This window comes from Ranitomeya imitator, chromosome 1 (genome assembly GCF_032444005.1).
Source record: "Ranitomeya imitator isolate aRanImi1 chromosome 1, aRanImi1.pri, whole genome shotgun sequence".
Taxonomy (NCBI): domain Eukaryota; kingdom Metazoa; phylum Chordata; class Amphibia; order Anura; family Dendrobatidae; genus Ranitomeya; species Ranitomeya imitator.
In genome coordinates this window covers 1081096883-1081121361 of record NC_091282.1, presented here as the reverse complement: position 1 = coordinate 1081121361, position 24479 = coordinate 1081096883, and the positions used below count along the sequence as shown (strand labels likewise).

The following is a 24479-nucleotide window of genomic DNA, read 5'->3' as shown; positions in this document are numbered from 1 at the left end:
CCTCAGCTCAAGTCTCGCCCCGTTCGCTTCCGCAGTCACAGATGGACATGGGGTCTTGCCTCAGCTAAGAATCCCCACTCCTTCTCCTTTTAGGATCAACTCACATCTGATCTCAAAATAAGAATGGATTGTCTGAGCTCCTGGGATCCGCCCATGAAGGGGGTTAGGGGTCACACCTTCTATTCAATGGTTGGGTCCAGAAGAAGATTCTAGACTGGTGGGCTCCATGTAGTCTATGTAGTATGTACATTTGACTAGCCACCTGCTGTGAGGAAGAATGGCTATTCTTTCACTAGTGGTGTTGACAAAGCTTAATTACATTATAGCTTAGGGCTGCAAGTATTGGGGGAAGGAGACATATTGTTACAGGTGAACTCCCAGCACAAGAAAATACATAAATTACAGCTAACAGAAACCAGAGAACAGTTACATAAATGAATTAGCAAATTATTCAAATACAGGACAAGGCAAAAGTACATATCATGACAGGTATAGCTCAGTGGTAGAGCATTTGACTGCAGATCAAGAGGTCCTTGGTTCAACTCCGAGTGCCCTCTGTAGACACTTTTTCAACAGATTAATCATGCTTTTTTACCTATATGTTCATGAAAGTTTTCGAACCATATGAAGTTGAATTCATGTTTATGTACTTTCCTAATGTGGATTCTGATTAAGAAATGTAGCAAAAAGATCATGTTGATGTGCCTTCTTAATATGAAAACAACCTAAGAAATGTAGGAAAATGCTTGAGAAATTTTGTCTGAAAAGAAATCTACAAAAGATACATATGGCACATTGGTAGACTCTAAACCCAGGAAATGACTTGTAAAATAAAAATACCTTTGTGTTTCTTTGTACTTTTTGAATTATTGAACTCTGTTTATCAAAGTAAAATGCACATCAAAGTAATAAAAAGTCACCACAATGTAAAACTGTGTAAAAATCGTTCAGGTTTTATGCAAAAAAAAAAAAGAAAAGTTTTTTTTTTTCAAATATAGGGGGAATAGCTCAGTGGTAGAGCATTTGACTGCAGATCAAGAGGTCATTGGTTCCACTCAGAGTGCCCCCTGTATGCACTTTTTCAACAGATTAAACATGCTTTTTTACCTGTGTTCATGGAAGTTTAACCCCTTAATGACCGCCAATACGTCTTTTAACTGACCTGAGATATAAGAGAATAGCCTCCCCATACAGATGACAATCCAGCATCTGTCGGCTGTACACTATAGCTGACAACTTGCTCTACCAGCCACAATCAGTATTTGCACCATCTAAATCTGTTTAACCCCTTAGATGATGCTGTAAATAGTGACTACATCATTATAAATGGTTAACAGAGTGTGGGGGCTTCTTCTTTGTCACAATTGGTGCCCTCAGATCATGATTTTGTGGTCCTGATGTTTGTCATGGCAATTCATGACCAAATAGCGGCCTTAGAGTCTGACGGCTGTAGTAATCTGTTTAGAAGTTAGCAACATTTAGGTGGTAAAAATACACATTTTTATTTCTGTCATACCACTTTGCATTAATTCCTGTAAAGCACCTGAAGGGTTAATAAACTACCTGACAGCAGTTTTCAATATGTTTTGGGGTGCTGTTTTTAAAATGGTATCACGTTTGTGGGTTTCCCAATATATAGGACCCCTAAAGTCACTTCAAACATGGATAAGTCCCTAAATAAATAAATTTTGTAAATTTCTTTGAAAAAAATGAAAAATTGCTGCTACATTTTTAAACCTCCTAAAATGCTACCAAAATAAAATAACATTTTACAAATGGTGCTGATGTAAAGCAGACATGTGGGAAATGTTATTTATTAATGGTTTGCTGTTGTATGACTATCTAGATTAAAGGGATAATCATTCAAATTTAGAAAATTGCTAATTTTTTAACATTTTTCTCAAATTTTTGATATTTTTTATAAATAAACACAAAAAATGTTGAACAAAATTTACCATTATCATAAAGTATAATGTGTCACGAAAAAACAATCTCAAAATCACTGGGATTTGTTGAAGTGTTGCAGAGTTATTACCACATAAAGTGACACTGGTCAGATTTCAAAAATTTGGCTCGGTCACTAAGGGGTTAAGAACCATATGAAGTAGAATTCATGTTTATGTACTTTCTTGATTTTAATACTATTTAAGTAATGTAGCAAAAAGATCATGTTGATGTGCCATCTTAATATGAAAACAACTTATGAAATGTAGGAAAATGCTTGAGAAATTTTGTCTGCAAAGAAATCTACAAAAGATACATATGGCACATTGGTAGACTCTAAACCCAAAAAATGACTTGTAAAATAAAAATATCTTTGTGTTTCTTTGTACTTTTTGAATTAATGAACTCTGTTTAACAAAGTAAAATGCACAATAAAGTAATAAAAAGTCACCACAATGTAAAACTGTGTAAAAATATTTCAGGTTTTATGCAAAAAAAAAAAAAGATTTTGTTTTCAAATATAGGGGGTATTGTGACGGGGTGTACGGCAGAGCAAGAAGGGACAACAGGCCAAGGGATGATTCAACAGATTTATTATCAAGAACGCTGGAACAACACATGCAGGTAGATCTACAGAGTCCACAATTTGTCCAACGGAACAGATTCAGGGGCACCTCCCGATAATCCTTGTGCCAGCTAACAAAGAAATAGTCCACACGAATCCAAGGGATCCCAAAACAACGAGATATGTCCTCAGCTCAAGTCTCGCCCCGTTCGCTTCCGCAGTCACAGATGGACATGGGGTCTTGCCTCAGCTAAGAATCCCCACTCCTTCTCCTTTTAGGATCAACTCACATCTGATCTCAAAATAAGAATGGATTGTCTGAGCTCCTGGGATCCGCCCATGAAGGGGGGTAGGGGTCACACCTTCTATTCAATGGTTGGGTCCACAAGAAGATTCTAGACTGGTGGGCTCCAAGTAGTCTATGTAGTATGTACATTTGACTAGCCACCTGCTGTGAGGAAGAATGGCTATTCTTTCACTAGTGGTGTTGACAAAGCTTAATTACATTATAGCTTAGGGCTGCAAGTATTGGGGGAAGGAGACATATTGTTACAGGTGAACTCCCAGCACTAGAAAATACATAAATTACAGCTAATAGAAACCAGAGAACAGTTACATACATCAAATAGCATATTATTCAAATACAGGACAAAAGTACATATCATGACAATCCCTTCCCCTCCCAATTTGTGTACGTACTAGGGACCTCTACAGGTCGCTGGTTAAGTACACACAGGCAGAGCGTAACTTTCATGTGGCTTCATGCAGCCTCGAATTGGCATCATAGCTCTCCCACATCATTGCTCAGGAGAACATCTGCAGGCAGACCACCCATCAACCCAACCACACATCGCCTGACCCCAAAACCAAAGTTCAGATCCACAGTGGCTGTGGGAATAGTCCTCCATTGTCCACCAGCCAGTTCAATGACAATCCCAGGTCCTCGATGGATTGCCTCAGGCCAAACCACTCGGGGATCAGCCAGTGTGAGGAAAGCCCCTGAGTCACAAAATCCAATAAGTCTCTGTCCATCCAGCATGACCTCCTGCAAGTGCTTACCTCGATGAGCAGAAGTCGTCATAGCTGCAGGTCGCACACCATAAACTCCTAGTGGTGCAACATGGGTGGGTGAGGCACAAGGCCAGTCCTCACGTAGTGGTGACACGTCATCCTCCATGGCACTTGGCTGTACATAATTAATAATACGACAGGCTACAGGATCAATCCTCATTTGAACAGCTGGGCAGGAGGCTTGCAGATGCCCCGGCTGTCCACATCGATAGCATCTGTGCTGGGTCTCACTCCATCCAAGGTGTCCTCTTGGGCGAGGGGTAAGGGAACCTGGAGGCCGGCCCCCACCTGAAGGTGCTGTAGGGTTTTGAGGACGACTCCTCCATGGGCTGGCTGGGCATGAGGCCTGCAGATGCCCCAGATGCCCACAACCATAACACCTGCGCTCTGCTACTTCCTCTCCTCGTCGTATTCCAGAAAACGCAGTAGAAGCAACTGGAGGCACATTTACACTGGTATCAGCATTTGGTGGTGGCTTAGAGGAACGGGGAACAATGGGGACAGAAGAACAGGGGGCCACCGGTGTTGTGGAGCTGGTAGGCCTCTCTCCATCCTCCAACAGAACCCTCCACTGAGGCTTGATGGTGAGAGCCTCATCAGCTAGAGCTGCAGCTTCCTCCACAGTGGCTGGTCTTCTCTTACGCACCCATTCCAGGATCTCAGCAGGGCACTTGAAGTAAAACTGCTCTTTTAGGATAACCTAGAGCAAGGTCTCCCAGGTTAAGGCCCCCTCTGCTTCCAGCCAGCGATGACATATTTGTTTGAGTCTGTGGGCATACATCTTGAAAGACACTTCCTCATCACAGGCTAAAGTACGGAACTGAGTCCTGTAAGTGTCTGGGGTAACAGCATAATGTTCTAGAATAGTCCGTTTAATCTCCGCATACTCACAGTTCCCCTGAGGGTCCATAGCTCTATAGACTGTGGCAGCTCCACCCTCTAAGAGCCCCACCAGATGTCGGACTCGGTCCCTTTCCGGGACTTCCATTAATCAACAGTGATGCTCAAAGTCCTGGAAGAAGCCCTCAATGTCATAACCAGGGAAACCAGGGATTCAAGCTTCAGGAGGCTAATTTGCATATTCCAGGTGCCTTCTGGGAGAAGCGAAGTCTCCCTAAGCTAGAAGATCGTTGGATACAGCCGGGACCAGCTGCTTCGAAAGCATCACCAAACCGCGCGCCTTACGGCGCGCGAATTTTTGCCTGTAGGACATTATTGCAAGAGAGCTTGGCTGAGTAGATTACACAAGAAGGAAAACACACAGCAAGTCAGCAGGATCTAGGAGCAACATGGCAGATGTGACAACCTACATGGTGAGCTGCAGCATGTGCTACATGTTCACAGATCGACCAGAAGAAGAATCCAATTTCACCTGTCAGAAGTGTAGACTAGTGGCCCTTTTAGAAGAAAAGGTGCGGGGTCTGGAAGAAAGAATAGCAACTTTGAAACTCATCAAAGAGAATGAAGACTTTCTAGACAGAACAGAAGCATCTCTACTGGTCACAGAAGGTGCAAAAAGTGTCAGAGAACCTCCAAAAGCAGATGAGTGGAAGCATGTGACCAAAAGAAGCAAGAAGACCATGGAGAAATCACCAACCACACAACTGAAGAACCGATATCAAATCTTTGTAGAGGATGAAGATGGCACACCTAAGAATGAAGCAATACCAGCAAGCAAAAAAGAAAAGGGCACACAGCAACAAGTGACAGCAAAAAGTACAGCCAAGAAGCAACGAAGAGTGGTGGTGGTGGGAGACTCACTACTGAGAGGCACCGAAGCAGCCATCTGCAGACCGGACATAACTGCAAGAGAAGTATGCTGCCTTCCAGGTGCGATGATCAAGGATGTGACCGATAGGATACCAAAGCTCTTCAGCTCCAAGGACGTCCACCCATTTCTTCTGATACATGTTGGCACCAATGACACGGCAAGGAAGGACCTACCGACAATCTGCAAGGACTTTGAAGAGTTGGGGAAGAAAGTAAAGGAACTGGATGCACAGGTAGTTTTTTCTTCTATCCTTCCAGTAGACGGGCATGGCACCAGGAGATGGAACAGGATCCTTGATGCAAACAACTGGCTAAGACGATGGTGCAGACAACAAGGATTTGGATTCCTGGACCACGGTGTGAATTACTGGTATGATGGACTCCTCGCCAGAGACGGACTACACCTCAACAAACCTGGGAAACACACATTCGCCAGAAGACTCGCTACACTCATCAGGAGGGCGTTAAACTAGAAGAAGAGGGGACGGGAAGAAAAACATTAGACTCGAACAAAGACGACCCAGGAAAACATACTCAGAAGGGAGGTAAGAACATTTCTAAAACAATCCACAGTGAGGAGATTGGAACAAAACAAAATCCTCTAAACTGCATGCTCGCAAACGCCAGAAGCCTGACAAACAAGATGGAAGAACTAGAAGCAGAAATATCTACAGGTAACTTTGACATAGTGGGAATAACCGAGACATGGTTAGATGAAAGCTATGACTGGGCAGTTAACTTACAGGGTTACAGTCTGTTTAGAAAGGATCGTAAAAATCGGAGAGGAGGAGGGGTTTGTCTCTATGTAAAGTCTTGTCTAAAGTCCACTTTAAGGGAGGATATTAGCGAAGGGAATGAGGATGTCGAGTCCATATGGGTTGAAATTCATGGAGGGAAAAATGGTAACAAAATTCTCATTGGGGTCTGTTACAAACCCCCAAATATAACAGAAAGCATGGAAAGTCTACTTCTAAAGCAGATAGATGAAGCTGCAACCCATAATGAGGTCCTGGTTATGGGGGACTTTAACTACCCGGATATTAACTGGGAAACAGAAACCTGTGAAACCCATAAAGGCAACAGGTTTCTGCTAATAACCAAGAAAAATTATCTTTCACAATTGGTGCAGAATCCAACCAGAGGAGCAGCACTTTTAGACCTAATACTATCTAATAGACCTGACAGAATAACAAATCTGCAGGTGGTTGGGCATTTAGGAAATAGCGACCACAATATTGTGCAGTTTCACCTGTCTTTCACTAGGGGGACTTGTCAGGGAGTCACAAAAACATTGAACTTTAGGAAGGCAAAGTTTGAACAGCTTAGAGATGCCCTTAATCTGGTAGACTGGGACAATATCCTCAGAAATGAGAATACAGATAATAAATGGGAAATGTTTAAGAACATCCTAAATAGGCAGTGTAAGCGGTTTATACCTTGTGGGAATAAAAGGACTAGAAATAGGAAAAACCCAATGTGGCTAAACAAAGAAGTAAGACAGGCAATTAACAGTAAAAAGAAAGCATTTGCACTACTAAAGCAGGATGGCACCATTGAAGCTCTAAAAAACTATAGGGAGAAAAATACTTTATCTAAAAAACTAATTAAAGCTGCCAAAAAGGAAACAGAGAAGCACATTGCTAAGGAGAGTAAAACTAATCCCAAACTGTTCTTCAACTATATCAATAGTAAAAGAATAAAAACTGAAAATGTAGGCCCCTTAAAAAATAGTGAGGAAAGAATGGTTGTAGATGACGAGGAAAAAGCTAACATATTAAACACCTTCTTCTCCACGGTATTCACGGTGGAAAATGAAATGCTAGGTGAAATCCCAAGAAACAATGAAAACCCTATATTAAGGGTCACCAATCTAACCCAAGAAGAGGTGCGAAACCGGCTAAATAAGATTAAAATAGATAAATCTCCGGGTCCGGATGGCATACACCCACGAGTACTAAGAGAACTAAGTAATGTAATAGATAAACCATTATTTCTTATTTTTAGTGACTCTATAGCGACAGGGTCTGTTCCGCAGGACTGGCGCATAGCAAATGTGGTGCCAATATTCAAAAAGGGCTCTAAAAGTGAACCTGGAAATTATAGGCCAGTAAGTCTAACCTCTATTGTTGGTAAAATATTTGAAGGGTTTCTGAGGGATGTTATTCTGGATTATCTCAATGAGAATAACTGTTTAACTCCATATCAGCATGGGTTTATGAGAAATCGCTCCTGTCAAACCAATCTAATCAGTTTTTATGAAGAGGTAAGCTATAGACTGGACCACGGTGAGTCATTGGACGTGGTATATCTCGATTTTTCCAAAGCGTTTGATACCGTGCCGCACAAGAGGTTGGTACACAAAATGAGAATGCTTGGTCTGGGGGAAAATGTGTGTAAATGGGTTAGTAACTGGCTTAGTGATAGAAAGCAGAGGGTGGTTATAAATGGTATAGTCTCTAACTGGGTCGCTGTGACCAGTGGGGTACCGCAGGGGTCAGTATTGGGACCTGTTCTCTTCAACATATTCATTAATGATCTGGTAGAAGGTTTACACAGTAAAATATCGATATTTGCAGATGATACAAAACTATGTAAAGCAGTTAATACAAGAGAAGATAGTATTCTGCTACAGATGGATCTAGATAAGTTGGAAACTTGGGCTGAAAGGTGGCAGATGAGGTTTAACAATGATAAATGTAAGGTTATACACATGGGAAGAGGGAATCAATATCACCATTACACACTGAACGGGAAACCACTGGGTAAATCTGACAGGGAGAAGGACTTGGGGATCCTAGTTAATGATAAACTTACCTGGAGCAGCCAGTGCCAGGCAGCAGCTGCCAAGGCAAACAGGATCATGGGGTGCATTAAAAGAGGTCTGGATACACATGATGAGAGCATTATACTGCCTCTGTACAAATCCCTAGTTAGACCGCACATGGAGTACTGTGTCCAGTTTTGGGCACCGGTGCTCAGGAAGGATATAATGGAACTAGAGAGAGTACAAAGGAGGGCAACAAAATTAATAAAGGGGATGGGAGAACTACAATACCCAGATAGATTAGCGAAATTAGGATTATTTAGTCTAGAAAAAACACGACTGAGGGGCGATCTAATAACCATGTATAAGTATATAAGGGGACAATACAAATATCTCGCTGAGGATCTGTTTATACCAAGGAAGGTGACGGGCACAAGGGGGCATTCTTTGCGTCTGGAGGAGAGAAGGTTTTTCCACCAACATAGAAGAGGATTCTTTACTGTTAGGGCAGTGAGAATCTGGAATTGCTTGCCTGAGGAGGTGGTGATGGCGAACTCAGTCGAGGGGTTCAAGAGAGGCCTGGATGTCTTCCTGGAGCAGAACAATATTGTATCATACAATTATTAGGTTCTGTAGAAGGACGTAGATCTGGGGATTTATTATGATGGAATATAGGCTGAACTGGATGGACAAATGTCTTTTTTCGGCCTTACTAACTATGTTACTATGTTACTATGTTACTAAATATAAGGGGTATAGCTCAGTGGTAGAGCATTTGACTGCAGATCAAGAGGTCCTTGGTTCAACTCAGAGTACCCCCTGTATGCACTTTTTCAACAGATTAAACATTGTTTTTTACCTATATGTTCATGAAAGTTTTAGAACCATACGAAGTTGAATTCATGTTTATGTAATTTCTTAATGTGGATACTATTTAAGAAATGTAGCAAAAAGATCATGTTGATGTGCCTTCTTAATTTGAAAACAACTTAAGAAATGTAGAAAAATGCTTGAGAAATTTTGTCTGAAAAGAAATGTACAAAAGATATATTTGGCACATTGGTAGACTCTAAACCCAAGAAATGACTTGTAAAATAAAAATACCTTTGTGTTTCTTTGTACTTTTTGAATTAATGAGCTCTGTTTACCAAGTAAAATGCACATCAAAGTAACAAAAAGTCACCACAATGTAAAACTGTGTAAAAATCTTTCAGGTTTTATGCAAAAAAAAAAAAAAGTTTTTGTTTTCAAATATAGGAGGTATAGCTCAGTGGTAGAGCATTTGACTGCAGATCAAGAGGTCCTTGGTTCAACTCCGAGTGCCCCCTGTAGACACTTTCTCAACTGATTAATCATGCTTTTTTACCTATATGTTCATGAAAGTATTAGAAACATATGAAGTTGAATTCATGTTTATGTATGTTCTTAATGTGGACACTATTTAAGAAATGTAGCAAAAAAATCATGTTGATGTGCTTTCTTAATATGAAAACAACGTAAGAAATGTAGAAAAATGCTTGAGAAATTTTGTCTGAAAAGAAATCTACAAAAGATATATTTGACACATTGGTACACTCTAAACCCAAGAAATGACTTGTAAAATAAAAATACCTTTGTGTTTCTTTGTACTTTTTGAATTAGTGAACTCTGTTTAACAAAGGAAAATGCACATCAAAGTAATAAAAAGTCACCACAATGTAAAACTGTGTAAAAATCTTTCAGGTTTTATGCAAAAAAAAAAAAAAAGTGTTGGTTTTCAAATATAGGGGGTATAGCTCAGTGGTAGAGCATTTGACTGCAGATCAAGAGTTTCTTGGTTCAACTCCGCGTTCCCCCTGTATGCGATTTTTCAATAGATTAAAAATGCTTTTTTACCTATATGATCATGGAAGTTTTAGAACCATATGAAGTTGAATTCATGTTTATGTACTTTCTTAATGTGGATACTATTTAAGAAATGTGGCAAAAAGATCATGTTGATGTGCCTTCTTAATATGAAAACAACTTAAGAAATGTAGAAAAATGCTTGAGAAATTTTGTCTGAAAAGAAATCCACAAAAGATACATTTGGCACATTGGTAGACTCTAAACCAAAGAAATGACTTGTAAAATAAAAATACCTTTGTGTTTCTTTGTACTTTTTGAATTAATGAACTCTGTTTAACAAATTAGAATGCACATCAAAGTAATAAAAAGTCACCACAATGTAAAACTGTGTAAAAATCTTTCAGGTTTTATGCAAAAAAAAAAAAAAAGTTTTTGTTTTCAAATATAAGGGGAATAGCTCAGTGGTAGAGCATTTGACTGCAGATCAAGAGGTCCTTGGTTCAACTCCGAGTGCCCCCTGTAGATACTTTTTCAACAGATTAAACATGGTTTTTTACCTATATGTTCATGAAAGTTTTAGAACCATATGAAGTTGAATTCATGTTTATGTACTTTCTTAATGTGGATACCATTTAAGAAATGTAGCAAAAAGATCATGTTGATGTGCCTTCTTAATGTGAAAACAATTTAAGAAATGTAGGAAAATGCTTGAGAAATTTTGTCTGAAAAGAAATCTACAAAAGATACATATGGCACATTGGTATTCTCTAAACCCAAGAAATGACTTGTAAAATAAAAATACCTTTGTGTTTTTTTGTACTTTTTGAATTAGTGAACTCTGTTTAACCCCTTCATGACCCAGCCTATTTTGACCTTAAAGACCTTGCCGTTTTTTGCAATTCTGACCAGTGTCCCTTCATGAGGTAATAACTCAGGAACGCTTCAATGGATCCTAGCGGTTCTGAGATTGTTTTTTAGTGACATATTGGGCTTCATGTTAGTGGTAAATTTATGTCAATAAATTCTGTGTTTATTTGTGATAAAAACGGAAATTTGGCGAAAATTTTGAAAATTTCGCAATTTTCACATTTTGAATTTTTATTCTGTTAAACCAGAGAGTTATGTGACACAAAATAGTTAATAAATAACATTTCCCACACGTCTACTTTACATCAGCACAATTTTGGAAACAAAATTTTTTTTTGCTAGGAAGTTATAAGGGTTAAAATTTGACCAGCGATTTCTCATTTTTACAACGAAATTTACAAAACCATTTTTTTAGGGACCACCTCACATTTGAAGTCAGTTTGAGGGGTCTATATGGCTGAAAATACCCAAAAGTGACACCATTCTAAAAACTGCACCCCTCAAGGTGCACAAAACCACATTCAAGAAGTTTATTAACCCTTCAGGTGCTTCACAGCAGCAGAAGCAACATGGAAGGAAAAAATGAACATTTAACTTTTTAGTCACAAAAATGATTTTTCAGCAACAATTTTTTTATTTTCCCAATGGTAAAAGGAGAAACTGAACCACGAAAGTTGTTGTCCAATTTGTCCTGAGTACGCTGATACCTCATATGTGGGGGTAAACCACTGTTTGGGCGCACGGCAGGGCTTGGAAAGGAAGGAGCGCCATTTGACTTTTTGAATGAAAAATTGGCTGCACTCTTTAGCGGACACCATGTCACATTTGGAGAACTCCCGTGTGCCTAAAAATTGGAGCTCCCCCACAAGTGACCCCATTTTGGAAACTACACGCCCCAAGGAACTTATCTAGATGCATAGTGAGCCCTTTAAACCCCCAGGTGCTTCACAAATTGATCCGTAAAAATGAAAAAGTACTTTTTTTTCACAAAAAAATTCTTTTAGCCTCAATTTTTTCATTTTCACATGGACAACAGGATAAAATGGATCCTAAAATTTGTTTGGCAATTTCTCCTGAGTACACCGATACTTCACATGTGGGGGTAAACCACTGTTTGGGCACATGGTAAGGCTCGGAAGGGAAGGAGCGCCATTTGACTTTTTGAATGAAAAATTATCTCCATCGTTAGCGGACACCATGTCGCGTTTGGAGAGACCCTGTGTGCTTAAACATTGGAGCTCCCCCACAAGTGACCCCATTTTGGAAACTGGACCCCCCAAGGAACTTATCTAGATGCCTAGTGAGCACTTTAAACCCTCAGGTGCTTCACAAATTGATCCGTAAAAATGAAAAAGTACTTTTTTTTCACAAAAAATTTATTTTCGCCTCAATTTTTTCATTTTCACATGGGCAATAGGATAAAATGGATCCTAAAATTTGTTGAGCAATTTCTCCCGAGTATGCCGATACCTCATATGTGGGGGTAAACCACTGTTTGGGCACACGGCAGGGCTCGGAAGGGAAGGCGCGCCTTTTAACTTTTTGAATGGAAAATTAGCTCCAATTGTTAGCGGACACCATGTCGCATTTGGAGAGCCCCTGTGTGCCTATGCAATGGAGCTCCCCCACAAGTGACCCCATTTTGGAAACTAGACCCCCCAAGGAACTTATCTAGATGCATACTGAGCACTTTAAACCCCCAGGTGCTTCACAGAAGTTTATAATGCAGAGCCATGAAAATAAAAAATAATTTTTCTTTTCTCAAAAATGATTTTTTAGCCTGGAATTTCCTATTTTGCCAATGGTAATAGGAGAAATTGGACCACAAATGTTGTTGTCCAGTTTGTCCTGAGTATGCAGATACCCCATATGTGGGGGTAAACCACTGTTTGGGCGCACGGCAGGGCTCAGAAGGGAAGGCACGCCATTTGGCTTTTTAAATGGAAAATTATCTCCAATCATTAGCGGACACCATGTCGCGTTTGGAGAGCCCCTGTGTGCCTAAACATTGGAGATCCCCCACAAATTACCCCATTTTGGAAACTAGACCCCCAAAGGAACTAATCTAGATGTGTAGTGAGCAGTTTGAACCCTCAAGTGCTTCACAGAAGTTTATAACGCAGAGCCATGAAAAAAAAAAAATTATTTTCTCAAAAATGAATTTTAGCCCGCAGTTTTTTATTTTCCCAAGGGTAACAGGAGAAATTTGACCCCAAAAGTTGTTGTCCAGTTTCTCCTGAGTACGCTGATACCCCATATGTGGGGGTAAACCACTGTTTAGGCACATGCTGGGGCTCGGAAGTGAAGTAGTGACGTTTTGAAATGCAGACTTTGATGGAATGCTCTGTGGGCGTCACGTTGCGTTTGCAGAGCCCCTGATGTGGCTAAACAGTAGAAACCCCCCACAAGTGTCCCCATTTTGGAAACTAGACCCCGTTTCTAGACCTCTTATCTAGATGTGAGGTGAGCACTTTGAACCCCCAAGTGCTTCACAGAAGTTCATAACACAGAGCAGTGAAAATAATAAATACGTTTTCTTTCCTCAAAAATAATTTTTTAGCCCAGAATTTTTTATTTTCCCAAGGGTTACAGGAGAAATTGGACCACAAAAGTTGTTGTCCAGTTTCTCCTGAGTACGCTGATACCCCATGTGTGGGGGTAAACCACTGTTTGGGCACACGTGGGGGCTCAGAAGGGAAGTAGTGACTTTTGAAATGCAGTCTTTGATGGAATGGTCTGCGGGCGTCACATTGCGTTTGCAGAGTCCCTGGTGTGCCTAAACAGTAGAAACCCCCCACAAGTGACCCCATTTTGGAAACTAGACCCCCAAAGGAACTTATCTAGATGTGTGGTGAGCACTTTCAACCCCCAAGTGCTTTACAGAAGTTTATAACGCAGAGCCGTGAAAATAATAAATACGTTTTCTTTCCTCAAAAATAATTTTTTAGCCCAGAATTTTTTATTTTCCCAAGGGTTACAGGAGAAATTGGACCACAAAAGTTGTTGTCCAGTTTCTCCTGAGTACGCTGATGCCCCATGTGTGGGGGTAAACCACTGTTTGGGCACACGTGGGGGCTCAGAAGGGAAGTAGTGACTTTTGAAATGCAGACTTTGATGGAATGGTCTGCGGGCGTCACGTTGCGTTTGCAGAGCCCCTGGTGTGCCTAAACAGTAGAAACCCCCCACAAGTGACCCCATTTTGGAAACTAGACCCCCCAAGGAACTTATCTAGATATGTGGTGAGCACTTTGAACCCCCAAGTGCTTCACAGACGTTTACAACGCAGAGCCGTGAAAATAAAAAATCATTTTTCTTTCCTCAAAAATGATGTTTTAGCAAGCAATTTTTTATTTTCTCAAGGGTAACAGGAGAAATTGGACCCCAGCAATTGTTGCGCAGTTTGTCCTGAGTATGCTGGTACCCCATATGTGGGCGTAAACCACTGTTTGGGCACACGTCGGGGTTCGGAAGTGAGAGAGCACCATTTGAATTTTTGAATACAAGATTGGCTGGAATCAATGGTGGCGCCATGTTGCGTTTGGAGACCCCCTGAAGTGCCTAAACAGTGGAAACCCCTCAATTCTACCTCCAACACACCCCTAACCCTTATCCCAACTGTAGCCGTAACCCTAATCACAACCCTAACCCCAACACACCCCTAACCACAACCCTAACCCTAACCACAACCCTAATTCCAACCCAACCCTAAGGCTATGTGCCAACGTTGCGGATTCGTATGAGATTTTTCAGCACCATTTTTGAAAAATCCGCGGGTAAAAGGCATTCCGTTTTACCTGTGGATTTACCGTGGATTTCCAGTGTTTTTTGTGCGGATTTCACCTGTGGATTCCTATTGAGGAACAGGTGTAAAACGCTGCAGAATCCGCACAAAGAATTGGCATGCTGCGGAAAATACAACGCAGCGTTCCCGCGCGGTATTTTCTGCACCATGGGCACAGCGGATTTGGTTTTCCATATGTTTACATGGTACTGTAAACCTGATGGAACACTGCTGCGGATCCTCAGCCAAATCCGCACCATGTGCACATAGCCTAATTCTAAAGGTATGTGCACACGCTGCAGAAAATGCTGCGGATCCGCAGCAGTTTCCCATGAGTTTACAGTTCAATGTGAACCTATGGGAACCAAAAATCGCTGTACACATGCTGCGGAAAAACTGCACGGAAACGCAGCGGTTTACATTCCGCAGCATGTCACTTCTTTCTGCGGATTCCGCAGCGGTTTTACAACTGCTCCAATAGAAAATCGCAGTTGTAAAACTGCAGTGAAATGCGCAGAAAAACCGCGGTAAATCCACGATAAATCGGCAGCGGTTTAGCACTGTGGATTTTTCAAATCCGCTGCGGAAAAATCCGCATAGGACCAGAATACGTGTGCACATACCGAAACCCTAACCCTAGCTCTAACCCTACCCCTAACCCTACCCCTAACCCTACCCCTAACCCTACCCCTAACCCTAACCCTAGCCCTAACCCTACCCCTAACCCTACCCCTAACCCTACCCCTAACCCTACCCCTAACCCTACCCCTAACCCTAACCCTAGTTCTTACCCCAACCTTAGTGAAAAAAAAAATTCTTTATTTTTTTTATTGTCCCTATCTATGGGGGTGACAAAGGGGGGGGTCATTTACTATTTTTTTTATTTTGATCACTGAGATAGGTTATATCTCAGTGATCAAAATTCACTCTGGAACGAATCTGCCGGCCGGCAGATTCGGCGGGCGCACTGCACATGCGCCCACCATTTTGGAAGATGGCGGCGCCCAGGAAAGAAGACGGACGGACCTCGGGCGGCTAGGTAAGTATAAGGGGGGGGAGATCAGGGCACGGGGGGGCGTCGGAGCACGGGGGGGTGGATCGGAGCATGGGGGGGGTGGATCGGAACACGGGAGGGAGGATTGGAGCACGGGGGAGGATTGGAGCACGGGGTGAGGGATCGCTGTGCGGGGGAGGGGTGGATCGGAGCACGGGGGGGGTCGCTGTGTGCGGGGGGGGGGATCGGAGTGCGGGGGGTTTGATTGGAGCGCGGGGGGTGTGATTGGTGCACGGGGGAAGCGGACAGGAGGACGGGGGAGCGGAGCACAGGACGGAGGGGAGCAGACCACAGATCGGGGGGCTGGGGGGGCGATCGGAGGGGTGGGGTGGGTGCACATAAGTGTTTCCAGCCATGGCCGATGATATTGCAGCATCGGCCATGGCTGGATTGTAATATTTCACCAGTTTTTTAGGTGAAATATTACAAATCGCTCTGATTGGCAGTTTCACTTTCAACAGCCAATCAGAGCGATCGTAGCCACGAGGGGGTGAAGCCACCCCCCCTGGGCTAAACTACCACTCCCCCTGTCCCTGCAGATCGGGTGAAATGGGAGTTAACCCTTTCACCCGGCCTGCAGGGACGCGATCTTTCCATGACGCATATGCTGCGTCATGGGTCGGAATGGCACCGACTTTCATGACGCAGCGTATGCGTCAAAGGTCGGGAAGGGGTTAACAAAGTAAAATGCACATCAAGGTAATAAAAAGTCACCACAATGTAAAACTGTGTAAAAATCTTTCAGGTTTTATGCAAAAAAAAAAAAAGTGTTTGTTTTCAAATATAGGGGGTATAGTTCAGTGGTAGAGCATTTGACTGCAGATCAAGAGTTTCTTGGTTCAACTCCGCGTTCCCCCTGTATGCGATTTTTCAATAGATTAAAAATGCTTTTTTACCTATATGATCATGGAAGTTTTAGAACCATATGAAGTTGAATTCATGTTTATGTACTTTCTTAATGTGGATACTATTTATGAAATGTGGCAAAAAGATCATGTTCATGTGCCTTCTTAATATGAAAACAACTTAAGAAATGTAGAAAAATGCTTGAGAAATTTTGTCTGAAAAGAAATCCACAAAAGATACATTTGGCACATTGGTAGACTCTAAACCAAAGAAATGACTTGTAAAATAAAAATACCTTTGTGTTTCTTTGTACTTTTTGAATTAATGAACTCTGTTTAACAAATTAGAATGCACATCAAAGTAATAAAAAGTCACCACAATGTAAAACTGTGTAAAAATCTTTCAGGTTTTGTACAAAAAAAAAAAAAGTTTTTGTTTTCAAATATAAGGGGTATAGCACAGTGGTAGAGTATTTTACTGCAGATCAAGAGGTCCTTGGTTCAACTCCAAGTGCCTCCTGTAGACACTTTTTCAACAGATTAATCATGCTTTTTTACATATATGTTCATGAAAGTTTTAGAACCATATGAAGTTGAATTCATGTTTATGTACTTTCTTAATGTGGTACTATTTAAGAAATGTAGCAAAAAGATCATGTTGATGTGCCTTCTTAATATGAAAACAACTTAAGAAATGTAGGAAAATGCTTGAGAAATTTTGTCCGAAAAGAAATCTACAAAAGATACATTTGAAACATTGGTAGACTCTAAACCCAAGAAATGACTTGTAAAATTAAAATACCTTTGTGTTTCTTTGTACTTTTTGAATTAATGAACTCTGTTTATCAAAGTAAAATGCATATCAAAGTAATAAAAAGTCACCACAATGTAAAACTGTGTAAAAATCTTTCAGGTTTTATGCAAAAAAAAAAAAAGTTTTTGTTTTCAAACATAGGGGGTAAAGCTCAGTGGTAGAGCATTTGACTGCAGATCAAGAGATCCTTGGTTCAACTCTGAGTGCCCCCTGTAGACACTTTCTCAATAGATTAATCGTGCTTTTTTACCTATATGTTCATGAAAGTATTAGAACCATGTGAAGTTGAATTCATGTTTATGCATGTTCTTAATGTGGATACTATTTAAGAAATGTAGCAAAAAGATCATGTTGATGTGCCTTCATAATATGAAAACAACTTAAGAAATGTAGGAAAATGCTTGAGAAATTTTGTCTGAAAAGAAATCTACAAAAGATACATTTGAAACATTGGTAGACTCTAAACCCAAGAAATGACTTGTAAAATAAAAATACCTTGGTGTTTCTTTGTACTTTTTGAATTAATGAACTCTGTTTAACAAAGTAAAATGCACATCAAAGTAATGAAACGTCACCACAATGTAAAACTGTGTTAAAATCTTTCAGGTTTTATGCAAAAAAAAAAACGTTTTTGTTATCAAATATAGGGGGTATAGTTCAGTGGTAGAACATTTGACTGCAGATCAAGAGGTCCTTGGTTCAACTCCGAGTGCCCCCTGTATGCACTTTTTCAATAGATTAAACATGCTTTTTTACCTATATGTTCATGAAAGTTTTAGAACCATATTAAGTTGAATTCATGTTTATGTACTTTCCTAATGTGGATACTATTTAAGAAAAGTAGCAAAAAGATCATGTTGATGTGCCTTCTTAATATGAGAACAACGTAAGAAATGTAGGAAAATGCTTGAGAAATTTTGTCTGAAAAGAAATCTACAAAAGATACATTTGACAAATTGGTAGACTCTAAACCCAAGAAATGACTTGTAAAATAAAAATACCTTTGTGTTTCTTTGCACTTTTTGAATTAATGAACTCTGTTTAACAAAGTAAAATGCACATCAAAGTAATAAAAAGTCACCACAATGTAAAACTGTGTAAAAAATCTGTCAGGTTTTATGCAAAAAAAAAAAAAAAAGTTTTTGTTTTCAAGTGTAAGAGTTATAGCTCAGTGGTAGAGCATTTGACTGCAGATCAAGAGGTCCTTGGTTCAACTCCGAGTGCCACCTGTATGCACTTTTTCAACAGATTAAACATGCTTTTTTACCTATATGTTCATAAAAGTTTAAGAAACATATGAAGTTGAATTCATGTTTATGTAATTTCTTAATGTGGATACCATTTAAGAAATGGAGCAAAAAGATCATGTTGATGTGCCTTCTTAATTTGAAAACAACTTAAGAAATGTAGAAAAATGCTTGAGAAATTTTGTCTGAAAAGAAATCTACAAAAGATACATTTGGCACATTGGTAGACTCTAAACCCAGGAAATGACTTGTAAAATAAAAATACCTTTGTGTTTCTTTGTACTTTTTGAATTATTGAGCTCTGTTTATGAAGTAAAATGCACATCAAAGTAATAAAAAGTCACCACAATGTAAAACTGTGTAAAAATCTTTCTGGTTTTATGCAAAAAAAAAAAAAGTTTTTGCTTTCAAATACAGGGGGTATAGCTCAGTGTAGAGCATTTGACTGCAGATCAAGATGTCCTTGGTTCAACTCCAAGTGTGCCCTGTATGCACTTTTTCAACAGATTAAACATTGTTTTTTACCTATATGTTCATGAAAGTTTTAGAATCATATGAAGTTGAATTCATGTTTATGTACTTTCCTAATATGGATACCATTTAAGAAATGTAGCAAAAAGATCATGTTGATTTGCCTTCTTAATATGAAAACAATTTAAGAAATGTAGGAAAATGCTTGAGAAATTTTGTCTGAAAAGAAATCTACAAAAGATACATATGGCACATTGGTAGACTCTAAACCCAAGAAATGACTTGTAAAATAAAAATACCTTTGTGTTTCTTTGTACTTTTTGAATTAATGAACTCTGTTTATCAATGTAAAATGCATATCAAAGTAATAAAAGTCACCACAATGTAAAACTGTGTAAAAATCTTTCAGGTTTTATGTAAAAAAAAAAAAAAATTTTTGTTTTCAAAGATAGGGGGTATATCTCAGTGATAGAGCATTTGAATGCACATCAAGGGTTCCTTGGTTCAACTCCGCGTTCCCCCTGTATGTGCTTTTTCAACAGATTAAAAATGCTTTTTTACTTATATGATCATGGAAGTTTTAGAACCATATGAAGTTGAATTCATGTTTATGTACTTTCTTAATGTGGATACTATTTAAGAAATGTAGCAAAAAGATCATGTTGATGTGCCTTCTTAATATGAAAACAACTTAAGAAATGTAGGAAAATGCTTGAGAAATTTTGTCTGAAAAGAAATCTACAAAAAATACACATGGCACATTGGTAGACTAAACCCAAGAAATGACTTGTAAAATAAAAATACCTTTGTGTTTCTTTGTACTTTTTGAATTAATGAACTCTGTTTAACAAAGTAAAATGCACATCAAAGTAATAAAAAGTCACCACAATGTAAAACTGTGTAAAAATCTTTCAGGTTTTATGCAAAAAAAAAAAAAAGTTTTTGTTTTCAAATATAGGGGGTATTGCTCAGTGGTAGAGCATTTGACTGCAGATCAAGAGGTCCTTGGTTCAACTCCGAGTGCCCCCTGTAGATATTTTTTCAACAGAATAATCATGCTTTTTTACATATATGTTCATGAAAGTTTTAGAACCGTATGAAGTTGAATTCATGTTTATGTACTTTCTTAATGTGGATACTATTTAAGAAATGTTTCTAAAAGATCATGTGGATGTGCCTTCTTAATATGAAAACAACTTAAGAAATTTAGAAAAATGCTTGAGAAATTTTGTCTGAAATGAAAGCTACAAAAGATACATATTGCACATTCGTAGTCTCTAAACCCAAGAAATGACTTGTAAAATAAAAATTCCTTTGTGTTTCTTTGTACTTTTTGAATTCATGAATTCTGTTTAACAAAGTAAAATGCACATCAAAGTATAAAAAAGTCACCACATTGTAAAACTGTGTAAAAATCTTTCAGGTTTTATGCAAAAAAAAAAAAAGTTTTTGTTTTCAAATATAGGGGGTATAGCTCAGTGGTAGAGCATTTGACTGCAGATCAAGAGGTCCTTGGTTCAACTCCGAGTGCCCCCTGTAGATACTTTTTCAACAGATTAAACATAGTTTTTTACCTATATGTTCATGAAAGTTTTAGAACCATATGAAATTGAATTCATGTTTATGTACTTTCATAATGTGGATACCATTTTAGAAATGTAGCAAAAAGATCATGTTGATGTGCCTTCTTAATATGAAAACAACTTAAGAAATGTAGGAACATGCTTGAGAAATTTTGTCTGAAAAGAAATCAACAAAAGATACATATGGCACATTGGTAGACTCTAAACACAAGAAATGACTTGTAAAATAAAAATACTTTTGTGTTTCTTTGTACTTTTTGAATTAATGAACTCTGTTTATCAAAGTAAAATGCCTATCAAAGTAATAAAAAGTCACTACAATGTAAAACTGTGTAAAAATCTTTCAGGTTTTATGCAAAAAAAAAAAAGTTTTTGTTTTCAAATATAGGGGGCATAGCTCAGTGGTAGAGCATTTGACTGCAGTTCAAAAGGTCCTTGATTCAACTCCGAGTGCCCCCTGTAGATACTTTTTCAACAGATTAAACATGGTTTTTTACCTATATGTTCATGAAAGTTTTAGAACCATCAGAAGTTGAATTCATGTTTATGTACATTCTTAATGTGGATAACATTTAAGAAATGTGGCAAAAAGATCACGTTGCTGTGCCTTTCTAATATGAAAACAACTTAAGAAATGTAGGAAAATGCTTGAGAAATTTTGTCTGAAAAGAATTCTACAAAAGATACATATGGCACATTGGTAGACTCTAAACCCAAGAAATGACTTGTAAAATAAAAATACTTTTGTGTTTCTTTGTACTTTTTGAATTAATGAACAATGATTAACAAAGTAAAATGCACATCAAAGTAATAAAAAGTCACCACAATGTAAAACTGTGTAAAAATTTTTCAGGTTTTATGCAAAAAAAAAAAAGTTTTTGTTTTCAAATATAGGGGGTGCATCTTTGTGGTAGAACATTTGACTGCAGATCAAGAGGTCTTTGGTTCAACTCCGAGTGCCCCCTGTAGATATTTTTTCAACAGAATAATCATGCTTTTTTACCTATATGTTCATGAAAGTTTTAGAACCATATGAAGTTGAATTCATGTTTATGTACTTTCTTAATGTGGATACTATTTAAGAAATATTTTAAAAAGATCATGTTGACGTGCCTTCTTAATATGAAAACAACTTAAGAAATTTAGAAAAATGCTTGAGAAATTTTGTCTGAAAAGAATTCTACAAAAGATACATATGGCACATTGGTAGTCTCTAAACCCAAGAAATGACTTGTAAAATAAAATACCTTTTGTGTTTCTTTGTACTTTTTCAATTAATGAACTCTGTTTACCAAAGTAAAATGAACATCAAAGTATTAAAAAGTCACCACAATGTAAATCTGTGTAAAAATCTTTCAGGTTTTATTCAAAAAAAAAAAGTTTTTGTTTTCAAATATAGGGGGTATAGCTCAGTGGTAGAGCATTTGACTGCAGATCAAGAGGTCCTTGGTTCAACTCCGAGTGTCCTCTGTATGCACTTTTTCAACAGATTAAGCATGCTTTTTTAGCTATATGTTCATGAAAGTTTTAGAACCATATGAAGTTGAATTAATGTTTATGTACTTTCTTAATGTAGATACTATTTAAGAAATGTTTCAAAAAGATCATGTTGATGTGCCTTCTTAATATGAAAACAACTTAAGAAATGTAGGAAAATGATTGAGAAATTTTGTCTGAAAAGAAATCTACAAAGGATACATATGGCACATTGGTAGTCTCTAAACCCAAGAAATGACTTGTAAAATAAAAATACCTTTGTGTTTCTTTGTACTTTTTGAATTAATGAACTCTGTTTAACAAAGTAAAATGCACATCAAATTAATAAAATGTCACCACAATGTAAAACTGTGTAAAAATCTTTCAGGTTTTATGCAAAAAAAAAAAAAAGTTTTGCTTTCAAATATAGGGGGTATAGCTCAGTGGTAGAGCATTTGACTGCAAATCAAGAGGTCCTTGGTTCGACTCTGAGTGCCCCCTGTATGCACTTTTTCAACAGATTAAACATGCTTTTTTTACCTATATGGTCATGAAAGTTTTAGAACCATATGAAGTTGAATTCATGTTTATGTAGTTTCTTAATGTGGAAACTTTAAGAAATGTAGCAAAAAGATCATGTTGATGTGCCTTCTTAATATGAAAACAACTTAAGAAATGAATGAAAATGCTTGAGAAATGTTGTCTGAAAACAAATCTACAAAAGATACATATGGCACATTGGTAGACTCTAAGGCTATGTGCACACTTTGCAGATTCCACTGCGGATTTTTCTGCAGCGGAATTGCAAAATCCGCAGTGAAAACCCATCGCGGTTTTTACTGCGGATTTATCGCGGTTTTTACTGCGTTTTCTTCTGCGGATTTTCAACTGCAGTTTTCTATTGGAGCAGCTGAAAATCCGCAGAAAAGAAGTGACATGCTGCGTAATGTAATCCGCAGCGTTTCCGCGCGGATTTTTCTGCAGCATGTGCACAGCGTTTTTTGTTTCCCATAGGTTTACATTGAAATGTAAACTCATGGGAAACTGCTGCGGATCCGCAGCGGTCAAATCTGCTGCGGATCCGCAGCAAAATCCGCAAAGTGTGAATATAGCCTAAACCCAAGTAATGACTTGTAAAATAAAAAAACTTTTGTGTTTCTTTGTACTTTTTGAATTAATGAACTCTGTTTACCAAAGTAAAATGAACATCAAAGTATTAAAAAGTCACCAGAATGTAAAACTGTGTAAAAATATTTCAGGTTTTATGCAAAAAAAAAAAAAAGTTTTTGTTTTCAAATATAGGGGGTACATCTCTGTGGTAGAGCATTTGACTGCAGATCAAGAGGTCCTTGGTTCAACTCTGAGTGCCCCCTGTATATACTTTTTCAACAGATTAAACATGGTTTTTTACCTATGTGTTCATGAAAGTTTTAGAACCATATGAAGTTGAATTCATGTTTATGTACTTTCTTAATGTGGATACTATTTAAGAAATGTTTCAAAAAGATCATGTTGATGTGCCTTCTTAATGTGAAAACATAGTAACATAGTAACATAGTTAGTAAGGCCGAAAAAAGACATTTGTCCATCCAGTTCAGCCTATATTCCATCATAATAAATACCCAGATCTACGTCCTTCTACAGAACCTAATAATTGTATGATACAATATTGTTCTGCTCCAGGAAGACATCCAGGCCTCTCTTGAACCCCTCGACTGAGTTCGCCATCACCACCTCCTCAGGCAAGCAATTCCAGATTCTCACTGCCCTAACAGTAAAGAATCCTCTTCTATGTTGGTGGAAAAACCTTCTCTCCTCCAGACGCAAAGAATGCCCCCTTGTGCCCGTCACCTTCCTTGGTATAAACAGATCCTCGCGAGATATTTGTATTGTCCCCTTATATACTTATACATGGTTATTAGATCGCCCCTCAGTCGTCTTTTTTCTAGACTAAATAATCCTAATTTCGCTAATCTATCTGGGTATTGTAGTTCTCCCATCCCCTTTATTAATTTTGTTGCCCTCCTTTGTACTCTCTCTAGTTCCATTATATCCTTCCTGAGCACCGGTGCCCAAAACTGGACACAGTACTCCATGTGCGGTCTAACTAGGGATTTGTACAGAGGCAGTAGAATGCTCTCATCATGTGTATCCAGACCTCTTTTAATGCACCCCATGATCCTGTTTGCCTTGGCAGCTGCTGCCTGGCACTGGCTGCTCCAGGTAAGTTTATCATTAACTAGGATCCCCAAGTCCTTCTCCCTGTCAGATTTACCCAGTGGTTTCCCGTTCAGTGTGTAATGGTGATATTGATTCCCTCTTCCCATGTGTATAACCTTACATTTATCATTGTTAAACCTCATCTGCCACCTTTCAGCCCAAGTTTCCAACTTATCCAGA

The 24479-nt window shown here is 38.7% G+C and overlaps 7 non-coding genes across 7 annotated transcripts; all 7 read left to right on the top strand.

The window, feature by feature from the left end:
• The first annotated feature begins 9370 nt into the window (after positions 1-9370).
• On the top strand, positions 9371-9442 carry TRNAC-GCA (transfer RNA cysteine (anticodon GCA)). The gene has a single exon. It is a non-coding gene; the product is annotated as a tRNA-Cys (tRNA).
• An 8506-nt stretch (positions 9443-17948) lies between these two features.
• Positions 17949-18020, top strand: TRNAC-GCA (transfer RNA cysteine (anticodon GCA)). The gene has a single exon. It is a non-coding gene; the product is annotated as a tRNA-Cys (tRNA).
• A 1957-nt stretch (positions 18021-19977) lies between these two features.
• Positions 19978-20049, top strand: TRNAC-GCA (transfer RNA cysteine (anticodon GCA)). The gene has a single exon. It is a non-coding gene; the product is annotated as a tRNA-Cys (tRNA).
• A 435-nt stretch (positions 20050-20484) lies between these two features.
• TRNAC-GCA (transfer RNA cysteine (anticodon GCA)) lies at positions 20485-20556 on the top strand. The gene has a single exon. It is a non-coding gene; the product is annotated as a tRNA-Cys (tRNA).
• A 434-nt stretch (positions 20557-20990) lies between these two features.
• Positions 20991-21062, top strand: TRNAC-GCA (transfer RNA cysteine (anticodon GCA)). Its single transcript has one exon. It is a non-coding gene; the product is annotated as a tRNA-Cys (tRNA).
• Positions 21063-22001: 939 nt separating this feature from the next.
• On the top strand, positions 22002-22073 carry TRNAC-GCA (transfer RNA cysteine (anticodon GCA)). Its single transcript has one exon. It is a non-coding gene; the product is annotated as a tRNA-Cys (tRNA).
• Positions 22074-22508: 435 nt separating this feature from the next.
• Positions 22509-22580, top strand: TRNAC-GCA (transfer RNA cysteine (anticodon GCA)). Its single transcript has one exon. It is a non-coding gene; the product is annotated as a tRNA-Cys (tRNA).
• Positions 22581-24479: the final 1899 nt, after the last annotated feature.